General features: G+C 43.8%; 1 long non-coding RNA gene across 1 annotated transcript; it reads left to right on the top strand.

The window, feature by feature from the left end:
* Positions 1-685: 685 nt before the first annotated feature.
* On the top strand, positions 686-6,463 carry LOC309367583. The gene is made up of 3 exons (XR_014167242.1): positions 686-734; positions 4,319-4,446; positions 6,301-6,463. It is a non-coding gene; the product is annotated as an uncharacterized lncRNA (long non-coding RNA).
* Positions 6,464-20,468: the final 14,005 nt, after the last annotated feature.

The following is a 20,468-nucleotide window of genomic DNA, read 5'->3' on the forward strand; positions in this document are numbered from 1 at the left end:
AAACGGCAGAATAAAAAAAAAAAACACAGTCCGGGTTTTTGAAACAGTGCAGCCCAGCAGTGTTTCACCCCAAGTTAGCAAGGGCTTAAACTATCATTTTCCTGCTGCTACTCACAAAACAGTGGATCAAGTGTGAGTTATAAAACCATCATACCACTACCAGCAGCTAAATGTGGGGGAAAGGTCATGCTGTGTAAAACCAACTTCCAGACGTAGAAGTAGAAAGCGGAAACATAATAGGGTGTGGGGAAAAGAGATCCTTCTACACCACACCTATGTGACCAGCCACAAAAGCCCTATTCAGCTGTTCAGCCAAAGCACGAGGGCTGAATGAGTAGCGGCCAGGGGAACGTGTGCCAACCCCACACCCAATATTCTTGCACACTGGGGGCACCGTCTCCAACCTCACCTTCATGCATTGAGTGGGAAAGTCTAAAGAAGAAGGGAATGTGGGAATTGATTGGTTTACTATATATTCAGTAGCCGAGGGTGTCCAAGCTACTGGGTCATAGGGTCATTTTCAGAAATGCATCCTCCCACCTCCATACACAGTCGTAACTTGGAAGTCGAACAGAAGCCATTCCAGAAGTCCGTTTGACTTCTAAAATGTTCAAAACCAAAGCCCCGTCGCATGTTTGGCTTCCAAAAATAGTTCGCAAACCGGAACAGTCACTTATGGGTTTGTGACATTTGGGAGCCAAAACGTTCGGGAACTAAGCTGTTCGACTTCCAAGGTATGACTGTATTTATATATGGAGGTGGGAGGATTCATTTCTGAAAATGACCCTATAACCCAGTAGCTTGGGTCGTGTGTGTGTGTGTGTGTGTGTGTGTGTCTGTCTGTCTGTCTGTCTATATCTACCGTATTTTTCACTCTATAATACACACCCAACCATAAGATGCACCTCATTTATAGAGGAGGAAAACAAGAAACAAGAAAGGAACGCAAAGCCTCTTGAGCGAAGAGGCAGGAACGCTCCCTCTTGCTCTTCTGGCTTCAGTGATAGCTGTGCAGCCTGCATTCTCTCCATAAGATGCACACCCATTTCTCCTTACTTTTTAGGAGGGGAAAAGTGCATCTTATAGAGCGAAAAATATGGTATACAGCCAACATCCAATTGACTCAGGCCTGTGCATGTGTGCATTACTTCAAGCTGGAAGTGGCTGGAAAGTGGGGTGGGGCAGTGTGTGAAGGGCAGAAGGGGTTTACGCGCACTCCACTGGTGTGCATGGGTGTCAGGAGAACAATCCTCTGTGCAAAACAGTCGTTGCCTATATCTATATGCAAAACCTCTGGCCCTTTCTCCTCTTTACAAGGTCTGTATTGTGTGAACTAAAATAAAAAAGCAAATATTGTGGTCTGTAGTCTGTGGTCACCTTGAACTAAAAAACTAGAAAAAAGAAGTTTTGAAAAAGCATATTTTACACACATTCTCAGAAGTTACTTGTGACTTTTTCTGACAAATCCGGTTGTTGATGTTCTCACAGACGGGTGTCAAGTAGACCCTGTGCTGAAAATGGATAGCTCTCTAGACATGCAATCTGTAAAGCGATCTTCTGCCAAGAAAGGTACACTGTAAAAGCAACTGATAATGTCAACTCCTTTCCTGTGGAATGGGATTTATCCTCACCCTTTTCACTCTTTGGCCAATATTGAGAAATATTAGTGAAGCCGCTCCCCGACTGAGTCAGTGAAACTTCTGTAATAACATTCCAGCTCATTCCAGCCATCAGATAAGAGAACCCCATGCATGCAGAGCATAAAGTTACAGTGAATGAGTCAGAAATGAATCTCCCAAAGACAGGCGTATATCAGGGGAGGTCTCATGGTGTTACGGGGGGGGGTGAGGGGAGACACATCATGTGCTTTTGCAAGGGGGTAAAATTAATTCCACTTCTTCAAAGAAGAGTGCATCTTAAGAGGCCCATCTAAACAGTTTTCTGGCATCCTTTTGCCATCTGTAGTTACCAAGAGAATAAGATTAATATTATTGTCTGCTACCAGTGCTGTTTATTCCCTTTATAAGATGCTGAGCTTATGCGGTAACATATATGTTATGATTTTGTAGTTCAGAGTGAGTGGATAAAAGTAGTTTTGAGTCACTTAATGACTGAACCTTATGCTGTATGCAAAAATATAACATGAAAACAATAAAACAGTGTAACAAAAACCAGTAAACCAGTACAATATTCTGAAAGCAGGACTTCCGTAATAACAGGGTCCAATCTCATGTGTCAGGGAAAGCCTGATCAAAAAGCTATATGCTTACAAGATGTCTGAAGGATGATTCCATATTTGCCGGGTAATGGAAATAACTCTTCACATATTTTAGATTGCTGGGTGGCACAATCCAGTTGCAATGCCAATTATCCTATTTCTGGATTCTCATTGTCATCTTTTGATGATACAGAATTGTGGGGAAATGTGGCACAAAGTGAACCCAGGGCTGTGTACAGACACTTGTTTACTCTGCATCTAGGGCACTCCCACCACTGATTTGGGGAGTGGTGTACACGTGACATTAACCACAATCCGTATCTATCCTACTGTTCCTCATGAACTGCTGTGTTTTGATGTGCTTTCTCCCAAGCCACCTTCCATCTGAATTGAGAAAAAGAACAACCTAGCTGCATTTTAAGCCAGTAATGTGTACACAGCCTGCTACAAAAATAAAATTCATTTTATTGATGTTCGAAGTTTATACCCAGATAAAACTCAAAATCCTTCTCTAACCATGTATATGAACTACACGTGATAATGTCAAGAAGAGTGCTGGATGGTCAACCTTTGTGAATGTCCTTTCTTAGCAGGAACGAGGAGTGACATTGTGGGAGGTCATGAGAAGTGTACAGGCAGGACCAGTCCCATATTTCGTGCTGGTCATGCACGACAGATATGCTCAGCAAAGCTGCATTAATTCAGGGGAGCTCAGAGTCAGCACAAAGTGACATGACATTTCCTGATTCCATGCATCTTTTCACATGGCAGCACACAGAATAGCACAAAAACCACCATGTAAGGCTTCTGAGGACTGGAAACGTGTCCAGATGCAGGGGAAATTCCCATGTCCATCGCTGGCCTTCAGACCCCTTTGCACGCAAAATCTGAGTCTGTGTTAGTGCATACTCTCGTTGCAGCATTTATTTCACACCACTGTGTGGCCATGGGAATAAGTTCTATTAAATTAGCTAAGATGTCTGCAAGGCAAATAGCTTAGAAGCAAGTCCATAGATATGTATAAGTGGGTGATCCATATGTCTGTCTGTCTACATACCTAATCATGTCTGTATTTTCACATGGTTCTGTTGTGCAAAAAAGATAAAGAAGTGAATATTTTCTTTGTATTCTCCCTGAAAGGTGAAACAAAAGGCTTTTTCTTGGCTACAGATTAAGCAGCAGAGACCTTAACAACAATCTCAAATTGTTGGGTGTGTTTTTTTCAAAATTACATTTACAGTATATCCCACCTTTCCTTCAAGGAGCTCAAGGTGGTTCTCCTCCTCCGCATTTTATCCTCACGTTGATTTATGTGAGGGAGGGGGTTACTCTCTCCAGCCTTAATTTGAAGCTTTATGGCACTTCTTCAACTGTGCTTCCAAACTTGGAGGGATTGTGTGCCCTGTGCACATTCCAAACACTTAGCTAGTTGATGTTGTTGGGTTGATTGACCAAAACCCCACCACCACATTTCACCTCTCTCCCTAGCCTGCCAGAGATCATTGACCAGCGCAAACAAGCAAGTTTCAGTCCCACGATGAGGCCTGAATCCCAATTGGAAGAGATCCAAATGCCCAAGAATGGAAAATTTCTAGCCTTATTTTCCCTATGACATGCTAGTTTACAGGGCGGAAGCATCCATGGGAATGAGCATCTCTCTCCTCCATTCTGAAGTGATAAGTGTCTCACTAATGGTCTATTATTGGACACGGGTGGCACTGTGGTCTAAACCACTGAGCCTTGGGCTTGCCGATTGGAAGGTCGGCGCTTTAAATCCCCGCGACGGGGTGAGCTCCTGTTGCTCGGTCCCTGCTCCTGCCAACCTAGCAGTTTGAAAGCACACCAAAGCAAGTAGATAAATAGGTACCGCTCCGACGGGAAGGTAAATGGCGTTTCTGTGTGCTGCTCTGGTTTCACCAGAAGCGGCTTAGTCATGCTGGCCACATGACCCAGAAAAACTGTTTGTGGATAAACGTCAGCTCCCTCAGCCAGTAAAGCGAGATGTGTGCCGCAACCCCAGAGTTGTTGGCGACTGGACTTAACTGTCAGGGATCCCTTTACCTTTTTAATGGTCTATTGACTCTATTCATTTTCTGACAGAGCTGGCCTACCTACGAGGCAGGCTGAGGCAGCTGCCTTGTGCAATGGAAGCTCACGAGGTGCCACACCTGTGGGCATCTCCACCACTGGCAAGATTTCTGCTTTGCAAGTGCTGCCCCACAACCCAGGTAAGGGAAGTGGCAGTGGCAGAGTGGTGGCGGCAGCAAGATGGCAATTTCCTAGTTTGTGTCAGGTGGCGGTTAAGCAAGCACCACCTCTGTTTTCTGAATATCTAAAGTGCCCCTTTGCCCTGATATAAGAATCAGACCAAATCTCTTTGAATCTTGCTCACTTTGATTTCGTTCACCATTTATTCGCTGATCAATGCAAACCAATTTGTTCTGAACACAACAGAAGCCATAGCATGGGTAACATAAACTGAAACAAGCTGCTCATTGTTTCATGCTCTGCATTTGACAAATATGCATCTGAACTGCAATAGCTGATGTAATGATCACGCCAGTGCCCAGCGCATTCCTGCTGATTTAGAGCAGAATTTAAGAGCTCTTTGTTCAAACAGCGGGTCAGAAATTTTGGGCAACTTTACATCAACTACGTCTTCTCCCTGTGCTTCAAAACACCATCTATTAAACTGGGACAGCACTGCTCTTTTGTACAAGAATGCTACAAGAATAAATTCATTAATGCATCTGAAGTGCTCAGAAACATAATGACAGTGATTAGCACCATAGAAAAGTCCCTGAATTAATACACTGATTACTCACAAATATAATTTGGGTTTTCAGAGATGCAAATTTCATTCAATTGTTGTTCTTTTTATTCTGATCTTAGCAAGCTGACTGTTCCCCCCTCCCTTTTTTATGTGAAGAAATTGGCTATGCAGTATTGAAAGCAGAATGGAAGTTAATTCTCAGTAAACCCTGGGATTAAATCCTTAGCAATAAACCTAATCATTTTCTTACAAAGCACCCTATATGATATTTCCAATTTGGGAGGTTTTCTATTCTATATTCAGATTTTTAAATAGATATATCTGAAGGAATTATTTTCAGAAATAAACCAGTGACTGAAGTCACAAGGCATAAACTGTTTTAGATACACTTAATTATATCTGTTTCGGCGTCTTCGTGTTTTTAATGTTCATCTTGCGTCAGAATGGGATCTGGGATGCATAGAATTCTACAAATTGTTATTCCTTTCAGCACATCATGAAAACCACATATTCCTTTCATAACCTGCTGGGATGAGTCCAGACAAGTCCACTGAAAACTTCAAATTCGGATTTGATCAACCAAAGCAGGGCCTAGGAGATAATCCAAAAAGCTAGTTTGCTTTTTTAACTGCATAAATGATTCTTAAAATTGCAGTTGGGCTTAGAATTCAGGTCTTCTGAATGAAAACCTCTTTGAAGTCTTAAGCTTTGCTAGTCTGAGCCACAAAGCCAGGTGCAATGATACATACTATTTTTAGATATATTTTTTGTTGCCTATGCTTTATTGTTTATGTATTTTATTGTTAATGGTAAACCTCTGTGGGATCATCTTGTTATGATGGAAGAATGGGGTAGAAATATTTTAAATAAATAAATAGCATTATTTTCTAAGGTGCAAAATTTAATTTTCAAGGTTTTGTTTGTTTTTAAAAGAAAGCACATGCCTTGAAATGTCTGAATGGTGGCACAAATGTTTTGCTATTCAAAACATCTTGAGGTTCATTTAAAGATGAACCTACCTAATTATCAGTTTTAGTGAATGCAACATATCCACCCTTCAAATGTTGGACTTCTCTGAATCTTGCAGTGCCAAGTAATACACACAAATGCATATGCTAGGATGAAATGTGCAGACAAATGCATATACTAGTAAAAAGGACATATGGAAGTGCATTATATCAGAGACAACTGCTTTTGCAAAAATGAGTATATTTGGGGAAATTACATGCTAACATGTGCATACAGTATAAGGAGAACTTTGTGTCAAAATGCTGATGACTTTCCATGATGACCTTTCTTTTTTTTTAAGCGAACTGATGTGGAAATGTAAAGAACTGCACTTAGGACTGGGGAAAAACGAGAAACTGAAATGGAAACTGATACATTGGCCCATCCTTGCTCATGAGCAATAAAAAGTGGTGTAACAGTAATAGTAGACACGGACTACAAATCTGACTTGGTGGATGGTGAGTTCTGCAGTTCCTGATTTTCAAAAGTACATGAGTAAGAACTATGCTGCTTTCTACATATTTTCGTCTATGCAAGCTCATCTGAGCCTAGCTAGAGAATGTGGGCAGGTCATTTATAAAGTCTGTTGGTTGTGGTAGCTCTTGTGCTGTGACCTAAGGCAAAATTTGCAAGCAGGCTTGTAAAAAAGCGATGACAGTCTAAACAAAAGGTGGCGTGGGTGTCATTTCCAGGTTTCACCCTGCTCCATGTAAAGTTGATGGGAAATGGATTTTACCAGAAGCAAGACCTGGAGTTATACAAATATAAGCTCTTTAATGTGACAGCAGTGCCCAAATGGAAGATAGCGTACAATGCAGCAAATGTGATGCTCTGTTGAGATATTGTTATTGCTGCTGTGTTACTATAGTGTTGTAAACCACTTTGAGGTTTGTTTTGAAGTGAAATATTGATTTATAATAAAGAAATACATTTATCCCTCTTACCTGTACACAGCTGACGATGAATAGCCTACACTGCCTGATTCATATTAAGAGGGCAGATCGTGGCATTGCTGTATTTTACCAGCATGAAACGGAATGCATCTAAGGATGGAGACAAACAATAGCTTTTAAGAGAGTTGAAGGCATTGCAACAGAGTAGGGTTTCCTTCCTTCTTTGATCTGATGGTTTGGTCCAGTAGCTTTTTCAGGTTTTTGAAGCACTATGAAACCCACTTACCAGATACACCATAGGCAATATTGCTTCTAACATACCTGTATAAATGTACAGTGGTACCTCAGGTTAAGAACTTAATTCGTTCCGGAGGTCCATTCTTAACCTGAAACTGTTCTTAACCTGAGGTACCACTTTAGCTAATGGGGCCTGCTGCTGCCGTTGCGCCGCCACCGTGCAATTTCTGTTCTCATCCTGAAGTAAAGTTCTTAACCCGAGGTACTATTGGTACTATTTATGGGTTAGCGGAGTCTGTAACCTGAAGCATTTGTAACCTGAAGCGTTTGTAACCTGAGGTAAAATATCACCAGGGACCCAGTGCAGCCTTTGCCAGGTTTGGAGTGTGTGTTTCTGAAAATGGGGTGCTCTGGAGAGGAAAGGCATTGTGTTGGTGTATTGCCTGCCTCACTGCCCAACAGTCTCTAGGCCGGTGAGGGGAAAGTGGTATGGCCTAGGAAGGAGGCATATTCTAGGGCAGGGGTCAGCAAACTTTTTTAGCAGGGGGCCGGTTCCCTGTCCCTCAGACCTTGTGGGGGCCAGACTATTTTTTTTTGCGGGGGGGGATGAACAAATTCCTATGCCCCACATATAACCCAGAGGTGCATTTTAAATACAGTGGTACCTCTGGATGCGAACGGGGCTCTGGAACGGATCCCATTCGCATCCAGAGGTACCACTGAAGTGAACGCAACCCACATCTGCTGGTCGCGATTTGTTACGTCTGCGCATGCGTGTGACGTCATTTTGAGTGTCTGCGCATGCGCGAGCGGCGAAACTGTAGAGCGTAACCTGAAAATGCTCAACCTGAAGCATATTTAACCCGAGGTATGATTGTAAATGCACACATTCTACTCATGTAAAAACACCAGGCACGCCCCACAAATAACCCAGAGATGCATTTTAAATAAAAGGACATATTCTACTCATGATTCCCAGACCGTCCGCAGGCCAGATTTAAAAGGCGATGGGGCCGCATCTGGCCCCCAGGCCTTAGGTTACCTACCCATGTTCTAGGGAGAGTCTCATTGGCTGGATAGAGTAGCCTGGAGGGCTGCATTTGGCTGAGCTTTCCCATGTCTTAGGTAAGAGGAAAAGTGATGCTGATATGATAAAGAACCAAGCTGTCTTAGGGCAGATCCACACTACACATTTAAAGCACATTCCACTTGATTTCCCCCAAAGAATTCTGGGAACTGCAGTTTCCTCCTCACAGAGTAACATTCCTAGGACCCTTAACAAACTATAATTCCCAGGCTTCTCTGGGGGAAGTCATGTGCTTTAAATGTGTGCTGGATGTGCTGTAAATGCATAGTGTGGATCTTCCCTGGAAAACCACTGCAGGGAAAAGAAGTTGGGGTTTTAAATGGCTACATCCAGAGTCCTTCTTCAGCTTTTCTCCAGTTTTTGGCCTCAGACAGAGAGCATTCCCAATCCATGTACACGTGAGTGGACTTGTCCACTTTCGAAGCAGTGTGGTGGGTCTTCTATAAATACAAAACAGGACCAACAACTTCAAGAACCAGTTCAAAGTGTCTCTGCTGTAAATGTTACAAAACAGAGACTATTTGCAATGTGTTTTGAGACCTGCTGATTTCTGAGACTGAGCAGTGAACTAATTCACCTCCCCCCCAGTCCCAGCCTGTCTTTGCCCAGAGGGTGAAAAATTACATAAAGTCTGTGTCATTGTACTTGTTAGAACAGTGGGGAAACAGTATGAAACAAAAGATAAAACCAGGTCTCCTTTCTGTTGTCTCATGTGATGGATGAGTCAGGAGCCTTGGTCAGCATGACGTGCAAAAGGAGAAACAGTGGGATGGGTCAAAACACAGAGGAGATGGTGATAACATGACATGCACAAACGGTACCCGATTGGGGGGGGGGCGCTGGCAGAGGCAACATACGGCTCTCCTGTGAGCCACACAATTAAGTGAAACTTTTTTTTAAAAAAAAAGAAACATCTGAAAATTGAGTTGCCTGAGATATCACTTCTAAGGTTTTCCTAACCTTTTCTAAAGGTCCCCCCCCCCCAGCTCAACATTTGAGTACACTCACCAAAATCAACGGAACAAACTAAAGTTAAGGACGTCTGTTTTGTGTGCAGCATTTTGATTGTGTATGTTTTTCCCTCTGGCTGAGCATGCTTTGGATTATGGTCTAATCCTATAACTGCCTGACTGCCTCAATTTTTCAGACCTTCAAATGAATAGCTGATTGCTTGCCTGGCATATGGTTCTGTCACATGCAGCTGAACGAAGGAGGCAAACAGGAACTTTGAATTCCATCACAGTCACACAGAGGTGTACCTAGACACCCTCGTGCCCTTGGCAAGAAGATGTTGGCCAGAAGGAGCAGAAGAGCAGTGACCCAAGGAGCACGGAGACAGGCAGATGGCTTCCTAGCAACTCAAAGCCAGAGTGGAGAGGCACGGTTTTTGCACACACACCCTGGGCCTGCGTCCTTGGTGGTGGTCAGCCTGGCCAACCGCTAGGTGCACCCCTGCATACACAGGAATGAGCCCTTGTTCTGTTGCACCTTGTGTCACGGTCCAGTCTACGGGGGATCAAAGTCCCGGCTGACAATGTAAGGACTGGGAGCAAGATGGCGGGGTGAGAGCAGGAACGAGAGTCCAGAAGCCGGGGGTCCGAGTGTTAGGAAGCAAGGAGTCACAAAGTCAAGGGTCCGAGGGTCAAGAAGCAAGGGGTCACGAAGTCAAGGGTCCGAGGATCAACAGTCAGGGAGTCAGGAAGCCAATGTCCGGGGATCAGGAAGCAAGAAGCCAAACACAGCAAGGCAGGAAATGTGTTTCTGTGGCAAAGAGCCAAAGGGAAATGCCAACCTTATAGCCATTCCCGGCTCTTGCCACCAGGTGCAGTGAGTTACCAAGCGGTCTCACCTGTGTGGCTGTGCCTTGCCTCTCCAGAACAAATTTAGGAAGGTCCCAGTCCTGCGAAGCCCTACTGGTCACAGGGCCTGGCTCCTGCACACACTCCTGACACCCTGCTTCCTAGGATTTCAAATGGCTAGAAATCAGTGTGGGTGGTTTGTCTCCAGTATCCAAGTATGTATGTGAGAGACACTGTTTGCAACAGGCCTGCATGACGGACGACTCCCCAAGCCCAAGATACCCAGTAGCTTCTGAAGTTCTTGACACCCTTTCTTTTTTGCACTTCTAGGCGGGGGGGGGGGGGGAAGGATTGTTGTACCCTTTGTTTGCCACTGTCCGGGGGTGTGGGTTGCGCTTAACTTGGTGGGCTACAAATTCTACAGGCTTAGTGAGCCACAAGTTGTGCACTGCATGAACAGATTGTGATTCTTGCAGCTGAGATCTTCCGAGGATACCAGGACATTGCAAGATACTTGTATATACGTGTGTGTGTGTGTGTGTGTGTGTGTGTACACACACATACACCCCCCCCCAAAGAAGTTTAGGAGAAAATTAAGCCTCCTTAAAGAGTTAAGCTTCATTCTCAGAAAAGCAAACAGTGGATTAGCAGTATTATATTTCACATTTGCTGAAATGCAGCCAGTCTAGCGTGCTTTAACACAATGTGAATCCTGTTGAAAGTACAGAGGAATTTTAGGCAGCTTTCTAATGTGCTTTGCTTGTGTGAGAACTGGCCAGGAAACAAGCCTCAAAGTTTTCATTGTTATAGGAAGAGGCATGATGGATGCAAGGATTGTGAGTTTTAAATTACTACCTTAAAGCTACAATCCTGTACATACTTGAGAGTAAGTGCCATTGAACTCTATAGGGGTAACATGTGAGTGCACTTCAGTTTGCATTTAAAGGCAAATCTGCCCAATGCACAATTTCCAAATAAGATGAAACCGAAACACAGCCATCTTTTGAAATGCACACTTGTCTGAATTTTGGAATGCAATAATGTGTACAAAGATACACATACTAGTGTAAAGTGTGCATATAAATGTGTGTGTGTGTGTGTGTGTGTGTGTGTGTATGAAGGAAGGAAATACAAAAGGAAAAATTCTTTGCAAAAATGTGTATTTTATGAGAAATTTGCAGGAACATACTGGTGAATTTCCCATATATAATGTGGGAATGTGGAGAACCGAAGATAAGATTGGGAAAATGAGCAACTGAGAGAAACCAACACTGGCAGATTCACCCATCCGGGCTTCTGAGTAACCAAGGCCACACTACAAAATCTGATTCTCTCTGGTGTGATGCAGCATTATCAATGACTATAGAAAATAGCCACTGCCATGTGGAGAATTTTGATTTGATAGGTCATGGGTGTTCCAAGGGCATTCACTTGCAAATAAAAACACACCAGGAATGTTCCCCAACAAAGAGCTGAAAGGCAGAGGAGGACAGCTTTTGTGTGATTAAGTAATATTTCGGGAACTGTGTAAACCCGGCGCTTGGTGGTGGAGCATGGGAAGCTCCCCTGCCCTGCTGGGGTTTGGTGTTTGATGGAGAAGGGGCAGCACTTATCAGAGCCTGGCTCACTGTGGTCCCCACTGGCTGAGCTAAGGAAGATGTTGTCTCAGCAACACACCAGCTTTGTCTGCTGACAAGGCCTTTCTTTCCAGTGGCTCCACCCTTCTGGGACAGGTATCTGCAAACCGTAAGGGGCCCATAACTGATTCTGTCATCACATGTCCTTGAGTGGCTATGGAGGAGGGCACTTTAAGAAGGAGCCAAGGAGACTGGTGAAACTTCTCTGATTGGAGCAGTATATGGAGAATGGGGCACTACTTCCATCTTGTACCTCCTGGTTGTCATGGTGACCAGGCCCCTTAGCCCATGGAATTTCCCCACTCCTTCATACTCTCAAACACACAGCTGCTTGATTTATCTTGCAGGCCAGATTATTTCCTTTGACCTAACTAGGGCAGGCATCTTTACTTCATGGCCTTCTTCTTAAGTTGTCACGACTCCCTTGTGCTTTCTAAATAAACTTTCTCAAAGAGAAAGAGGCAGCCTCAGAGCCAGGGCACATGTGAAGAGTGAACAACCCCAAAGTCAGAAGATGGTGGCAGAGCCACGTCCTCAGGCTGGGATGGTACTGAAGGAGGTGTTAAGGGCACTCGCCTGAGTGGGGGGAACACTGGGACTTGACAGGAACATGCCCGCTCATCCTTCCTAGAATATACTTCCCATGTTTATAATGTAATTTCAAATTTGTTTTATTTTCCAAAGTCTCGTTTCTGTGTGCTTAGTAAAGTGGTATGGAAAACAAGTCTTGCATTTCTGTTTCCATTCGGTGTGTGCAGGAGAGAATATGTAGTCCTGGCCCACACACAAGGTGGGGTGAAGCAGCTGCCTCAGGCAGCAGAGGTTCCCAAGGTGGAGCCCCTGTGAGTGCCCACCCCACCCCAGAGAAGCGGCACCTGCTCTGGCGTGCAAAGTCTTGTGAAATTTTGGTGAGAACTGTTGTGGTGAGCGGCACAGCGGTGGCAGAGCAGGGCAGCACTTCTCGTTTGGCCTCAAGTAGTGAAACGGGATGCATTTCCCCTGAATATATGAGTGGATTGTGTCCCTTAAGTCCTATCACTCTGTCACCCATTCTGCTGCCCCTAGTGGCATTCACAACAAGTCACGAGCCATCGCCAGCAAATTGACTGCCTCAGCTTGTTTCGTGGTAGGGCCAACACAGAATGCCAAGCTCTGATACTCCAACAGTGGCTTGCAGTGCCTCTGCTTACTTACGCTCTTATTGAAAAGGCCATTTCTGCTGGGCTCCTTTCTCAAAGGTGGTGGGGAAATTACAATCGGGGTTCATCCAGCTCATTAGCTGCCGGCCGTATGATGGGTGGCGGTGCGCAATTATTTATGTTACAGTGTTCGGAGATCTCAGATACCACATCTGGATCAGGAGGGGGTGACAGCTGAACTTTAAAACGATTTCCTTCCCCAGCATAATTAAGTTAGTGTGGCTGCGCAGCTCATTTTAGCAAATCTGAAAGGCTGGGAAATGTCAGCATGGCAAGTGTACAGATTATCGTTGTATGTTCTCTAATCTTATATTGATAAGTCCCCTCTAGTGGTTTCCTGCTGGTAAACCACAGACAAGGGAGGCAGGGGTTAGTCAACTGGGGAAAATTAGATGAAACTTTGCTTCTGCAATTAATATAAAGGCACACTTATTTGAAGGATATTGCTAATTAAAACAAGCAGTGCTTTCCCCATTTCATGGGCTCTGGAAATGGATTTCACGGAATGCACAGTAAAGTCTACTTCATGGGAGTTAGTGCTGATTGAGGTAAGCCACTGCGGCAGACTCCATCACAAGACATCTGTTTTATGTGTTCAGGTGAAGACTTCTTCACCTTTATTACATACAGATAAAATTGAGGATTTTTTAAAATGCAATTTAATTTAATTTAAAATTTAATTTTAAATGCATGTGGTTTTCTGTGGATTTTTAAAGCAGCTGCCTTCCTTTCCTGTATACCATCTCACGACTAAGTGTCTGCAGATTAAAGTTATCACACACACACACACCCGCAAAGCTCCCAAGGTACTCAGAATTGCTGTCCTGACCCCACCCCACCCCACCCCATTCATCCACCAGTTCCTGGACTGTGGTTGCAGCAGGTCTGGTGGTGGTGGTGGCAGAGATGAAGAATGAACCTTCTTTTCCTCACTTTCTCTCCGGCACCAGGAATAGGTGCTAAGGAGGGTGGGGGATGGAAGAGGAGAAGGAAGGGGAGAAAAGAAGATGGACAAAGGATTCCCAGCTACTGTTGACACTGTAACAGATAGCACAAGCGACAGCTAGGTCAGGAGGTGGGAGCAGGGTGGAAGAACAGCCCTACCCTCCTTCCTCTGCTCCTGCGTAGTTATGAACTGGGAAGAAAATGGCATTTGGTTTGGTTGAAGGATCACCCATGGAGATTAGAACACGTGCCAACATCAGAATCTAAATATAACAGGAAGGGAACTAGGCGAAGGGCATGTTAGGAGGTAACAAAGGTCCACTGGAATTATATGAAAGCTTGGAAGTGCAAGTGTGTACGTATAGGATTATTGTCGAGGGCTGAAGCCCTGTGCTCACTTACCTGGGAGTAAGCCCCTTTTAATTTAAGGGGATTCACATCAAGTAGACAAATGTAGCATTGCACTGTTAGCTGTACAAGTGAAAGCCAAGCCTACAGAGAAAGGAAATTTTAGGGGGATGTGCTAGCATGTCTATAAGGGATGCAATATGCACTATTTCAAATTAATATAGCTGGCATTTCCATGGTCTTAGGCAGTGCTTTTTTCTGGGGGGACCCCTAAACATTTTGTGAATCTCTGCACTTTTGTCCATTTACTGTGCTTATTTTCCCTGATTTGAACTATAAAATGGTGATTTTCTTGAGTCAAAATGAGAGTACCCCCAAACATACTTTTTTTAAGAAGAAAAAAGCACTGGTCTTAGGGAATAGTATTTCCAGGCAAGGTTGCTGAAGTATAAATCTGCAGCAAACAGACCCTGGATCTGAAACACTCCTGACCTCTTAATAATACAGGTTGGTTTCAGTCCAAAAATTGCTTGCAAAAGGTCAAGAATTCTGCACAGCATTTAGCACAGCAGGGGGGTCCCATCAAAATGAGCTCACATGTAATAGTAGCCAATAATGCAATAAATATTTCAGCATTACTGAAATGTGATAGGTAAGAGAGAAAAATCAATGGTTAGGAAGGGCGACCTGTAAATGTTCATATTTTTAAAAAGGACCAGAGATTTCATGTCCAGAAATAACCACAGCAGCAAGTATTAACAGAGGACACCTAGTGGTGGAGAACCATAACAGGTTACTTCTTAAGACAATGTACATTATGTAAACTGCACAATGAAATTGCCTGTAATGCAAATTCTTGTATAATGATTTTACAGAGATTGGGGCCTCGATGGTTCTGGAGAAAATATGCTAATGAAAGAATCAGAAAGTTTTAAATACATGTGAAATAAAATCATTTGTGTCCTCAATTTTGTTTCAAACTACTGTAAGCAGAGGGATTATCCAGGGAATAGCATTTTTTGCTCATTCCCTTAATACACTTGTCAGTTATTTCTAGGAACAACAGTGACAAGCTATGAAGAAAAGGCTTCAAACACAGCCAGAATGCTTTGTAGGCGTAATGTGGGACTCTGGATACTGGAGATAGCACGACAAGAAGAAATATAGGTGTACCTTCAATTGTTCGGCATGAACAGTCTTTAAAAGGCGGAAGTAATATAGATTCCACCTGCCCACCTTTAAAGAGAATTCACATCCACCTACCAAGCAAAAGGTAGTTTATATAGTACACCAGTAACGATTTCATTCTTCAGCTGCTAATTCTTACATAGCCAAAAACCATCTATGCACAAGAGGTAGGTGCCAACGGACTTGGGGGAACCTCAAGGTTTGCAGAAGCAGAAACGTACATTAGAAAGGCCCTATGGAGGAAGAAGACCCCCTCCCAGTCTGATGAGGGTAGTGTGTGCTGAGTGGGCATTGAATACTGAGTGTCTGTTAAAGGGATGCTGGTAAAAAAATGGGTATTTGTTTGTTTGTATAATTTATATCATGCTCCTCCCCCCAAAGAAGGCCAGGATGGCAGGGTGAGTTACAGAATGTCCTCGAAGATGCCATGACCCACTGGCAGGCTGGAGCACTCAATGGGAACATTCCACACTGCAACAAGTGCAGGTCCCACTTAGAAACATAGTAGAGTTTAAGGGATCCTGAGGGTCATCTAATTCAGCTCCTTGCAATGCAGGAATCTCAACTAAGGCATGCATGGCAGCTTAAAAACCTTCAGTGGAGAGTCCACTACCTTCCAAGGGAGTCCTGATGTTTAGTTGTAATCTCCTTTCTTGTAACTTGAATCCATTGGTTCAGGTCCTGCCCTCCGGAGCAGGAGAAAACAAGCTTGTGATGGCCCTTGTGATATTTGAAGATGACTATCAAATCTTGTTTCCTTTTGTTTTAAAAGCAGGTGTTTCACCTTTATATTGCAGTTGTGCTTTCAATGCAGCCCTCAAAATATTTACTAAAACAATTCAGACACACTAAAACTATGTGTTGCCCACACAATGCAAAACGAGTGTGAGCTGATCAATGTTGATAATGTGCCAGCCAACACCACACTATTACTTGTCTGATTTTTTAAAAAAACTATTCATATACTGTTTAATACTGTAGTCTCTAGGTGGCACTACTAAAACCAGCCATTCAGTGCCATAGCATATTAACATTGTGCATATATGTGCAGTGTATATATTTCTACAATATATGTACCATGTACAAATTCTCCACAAACCTTTGTATCCTAGATGGATATACAGTGGTGCCTCGCAAGACGAAATTAATCCATTCCGCGAGTCTCTTCATCTTGCGGTTTTTTCTTCTTGTGAAGCACAGCTATTAGCGGCTTAGCGGCTATTAATGGCTTAGCAGCTTTAAGAAAAAGGAAACAAACTCGCAAGAACTCGCAAGACGTTTCATCTTGCGAAGCAAGCCCATAGGGAAATTCGTCTTGTGGAACGACTCAAAAAACGGAAAACTCTTTCGTCTTGCGCGTTTTTCGTCTTGCGAGGCATTCGTCTTGCGAGGTACCACTGTATGTCTACCCTGAGTTTATAAGAGTGCACTTTCAGTTAGCACTCGCTGGGGAGTAGCTACCTAATGACTCAACAGAATGCCACCTTCATTTAATCAATTAAAATGCTCATTTGTAATTACATTTGTAAAAATCAATAAATAAACACAGGATTCTTTTTATATATGGAGAGAGAGAGAGAGGCAACTATCTACACTGGGTAATGTTGTATACAATTTGAAACAAAGATTGCCTAGGAAAAAATTAATGGATTTGATTAAACAGTTGGGGAATGCAGTCAGGTTGTGTGTGATGTTTTACTTATTTAAAACATTTCTAGGCCACTCTTCATCAAAGCAGATGCCAGGATTGTCTTCAGTAATATAGGCAACAAATTAATTAAAACCTAAGGCAACACAAAAACATGAACATTAGCAGCTGGGGTAAAAACAACAACAACAACCCAACAGCAGATATATTAAGGTTAAAATGTAAACTTGATTGGTTGAGTATTTTAGAACAACCTGGAGCATGTGGCATTTTCATTGTGTCTGCCTGCTCTGTTTCAATAAGGTTAGCAGTAAAACTGAAATTTACAAGACAAGGGAATTCTTGTAAATGTCAGTCTGTTGCTTGTTTCCAAGCCATGTGAAAACTAGGGTTACTGAATGGTTAATCCCCATGCCTTCCTAGTGAGCAATTGAAACTTTGAGGGGCAGACTATGCACTACATGAAAATGCATGTAATGAAGGCCTGATGAGTTTTGTAATGAAAACAGCCTCAGGAGATTGTGTTTTTGAGCAGAGGAGCACTTTGCCTATGTGTAACCTTTTCCCTGCCAAGTATTTTTTCCCCTCCCAGCTTCTCTTCCTCTGCTTCCATATGTGTATTTGTGAAAAAGGGTATTTGTGTTTGTGATTTTAAACTAAAAATCATCATGGGGAGGGGTTAAGCACCCATTCCTCCTACCATTCTTTTGCGCAAAATTGCAGCCTTTTTTTTTTTAAAAAAAGGACATCATAAATCACTTTACTATCTCAAAGATCTCAAAGTGGCTTACATACACAATAAATACAAAAAACCCACTTCAGATTATTTCCACAACAAAATACATGAACAATATCCATAAACTTAAAATAAAATTAATAAAATCAGAGAGCACTACAAGGCAGGATATATTGGGGCTGCTTTTCTATTGCAAAAACTCTGGGCTTTGTAGTACCTACTTTATCCTTGAGTTCATTACTGTCATGTCACAGTTATGATTAAAAGAGTTGGCGGCAGTAGCACTTTTATTAAATTGAATGATGTCTTGCCTACTGTACTGCCTGGACTCTTGCAACTGCCCATCTCTAGATATGATTTCACCTAGTGGATGAATTCTGAGTCAACTTTAGGAGGATCAAGACCATGTATTCCTGTGAGGGGGCCTCTCACTAAGTGCCAGTGTGGTGTAGTGGTTAAGAGTGGTGGACTCGTAATCTGGTGAACCGGGTTCGCATCCCCGCTCCTCCACATGCAGCTGCTGGGTGACCTTGGGCTAGTCACACTTCTCTGAAGTCTCTCAGCTTCACTCACCTCACAGAGTGTTTGTTGTGGGGGAGGAAGGGAAAGGAGAATGTTAGCCGCTTTGAGACTCCTTCGGGTAGTGATAAAGCAGGATATCAAATCCAAACTCTTCTTCACTTCTCAAATTATTTTTGTCCAAGGGGGCTGAAGAAATGAAGCCAAGAAAACAACACCTTCTCCCATCACTACTTTACTAATGGGAAACACCCAAAAGAATCAATTAAATAGCCTTCCAGAGCATACTGAAGTCATAACATCTTTCCCCCTGGAGTACACCTGTTTGAATTTATGGGGCTAATATTTTTCACATATATATAAAGATGAAAGTGCACTTCTTCTGGAAACTGCATTAAGTCTTAAAATTATTGTTTCCAAAACTTTAGTGCATTATTCTAAATTTTAGAGGGAATAATAGGGCTATAGTACATCTGCACTTTACTGAAAACCCTGTGCTTGTTCTCAAGACAAAGTGCAACAAGGGAACTGTGCTTTGGGCTGAATCCTGCACACACTTACTTGGGAGTAAGCCCCATGAAACTCAGACTTATTTCTGAGTACAATTGCACTGTCAGAATCAATGTTGATGACTTCTTTCTTCTCAGGATGACCTTCCTGTATCTGGGTACCTGGTACATAATTCCTTCAGAATGAGCTGCACAATTCTCTGTGTCTCTGCATTCCATGCATTCCTATCAAGTATCAGTACCCAGACCTGGTCAAATCAGATTTTTCTTATGGTGGATGTTTTAATAAGAAATAATGTAAGAAGTCAGCAAAAGGCTTCTCATTAGAGAGATGGGCAGGTTGCTTTACACACCCAACAACAGCAAATTTGTAACCGTAAGGTTTTCAGAACAGAAGTTACTGTAATAGCTTTTATCATTATACGTTTGAGAGAAATGTAAGTTATTTTGTCTTTTCAGATAAAAACTCATGGTGCAAATTTACTTCCTGCTTCTAAAGAGCTGTCCTTACATGCTGTCTGTCTCTCGTTTTTTTCATTTCCACTGTTTTACAGTGGCTACCACAGATGTGTACATTACGTTTTTAAATAGACTTTGAGGTAGTTTGTGCGTTTTGGCACTCAGCTGGGATAGCTCAGTGAACTGAACACGAGACTTTTAATCTCAGGGTTGGGCAAAAGATTCCTGTACCATAGGAGCCAACTCCTAGGGGCTGAGGGGGATTGGCCCCCCAATAAAATATTTGAGGAGGTTGCCCCTCCAAACTGATGGGCATTGCCATATAAATGTTCACAGTGTCATGTGATCGATTATGCGGGGCGGGGCTTACCTCTCTTCCCCCTATTTTATTCAAGTTGGCACACCTGACCCTCATGGTCCCTTACAATTCTGTGACTCTGATTTCGCTGCGAGGACACCACCTGCCCCAGAAAGAGAGCAGGAAATGGCAACGCCTTGCAACGATGGAGTTGTCCAGGGTCTTGAAACCGAGATGCCATTGAATGCTTCGAGGATGCTCCTTCTCTCTGCAAAGGGCTGCCCTATGCGCCCTGTAGGGCTACGGAGTCCCCACCGGAGTTTTAGAGGCTGGCACGTTTATTAAAGTTTGCCGATGGCCGCTTTTCTTTTCATCCCACCCCGCCACCCCCCGCTTAAACAGCGACTCGTGCCAAGGTCCGATCGCCGTCCACGCAAGAGAGGAGTTTGCGGTGCATATCGGCGTCCTGGTCAACGTAGGTTTCATATTCGCATTTTAAAAACCCCTTTGGCCCCCCAGAGCCGCGCTATGAGGAATCCCACCGGGATCCGAGACGCAGCGCGCAAGGCTGGTTACAGTCTCTCTCTCTCTGGCGGTGAGCTGCTTCGCTCCGGGCTTCCCGCCGGCCTCCTCCCCCGGCTTAGAGACTTTCCCCAGCGGAGCTGTCCTAAGAGGCAGAACTTTAGGAACCCGCCCCGCGCACCGCCTGGGAAACGGGGGGGGGGGGGAGGAAAGAGCGGCGGCTGCGGATCTCAGCGGGCTCTATAAGGCAAGGAAGACAATTACCGAGAAAGAGAGGGAGAGGGGAACAGCAGAAGGTGGGATCGCCGCTAATACGTAGGCGGGGCCTCCTCCCCTCCCCACAAGAAGCATCTTCCCTGTCCAATGGGGCGTCAGGGCGCCCTCCGAGGGGCGGCCTCAGCCAATGAGGAGCCAGGGAGGCGTAGCCGCGCCTTGCAGCGAAGCT

Source organism: Podarcis melisellensis, assembly GCF_964234715.1.
Source record: "Podarcis melisellensis genome assembly, chromosome: 3".
NCBI classification, from domain to species: Eukaryota; Metazoa; Chordata; class Lepidosauria; order Squamata; family Lacertidae; genus Podarcis; species Podarcis melisellensis.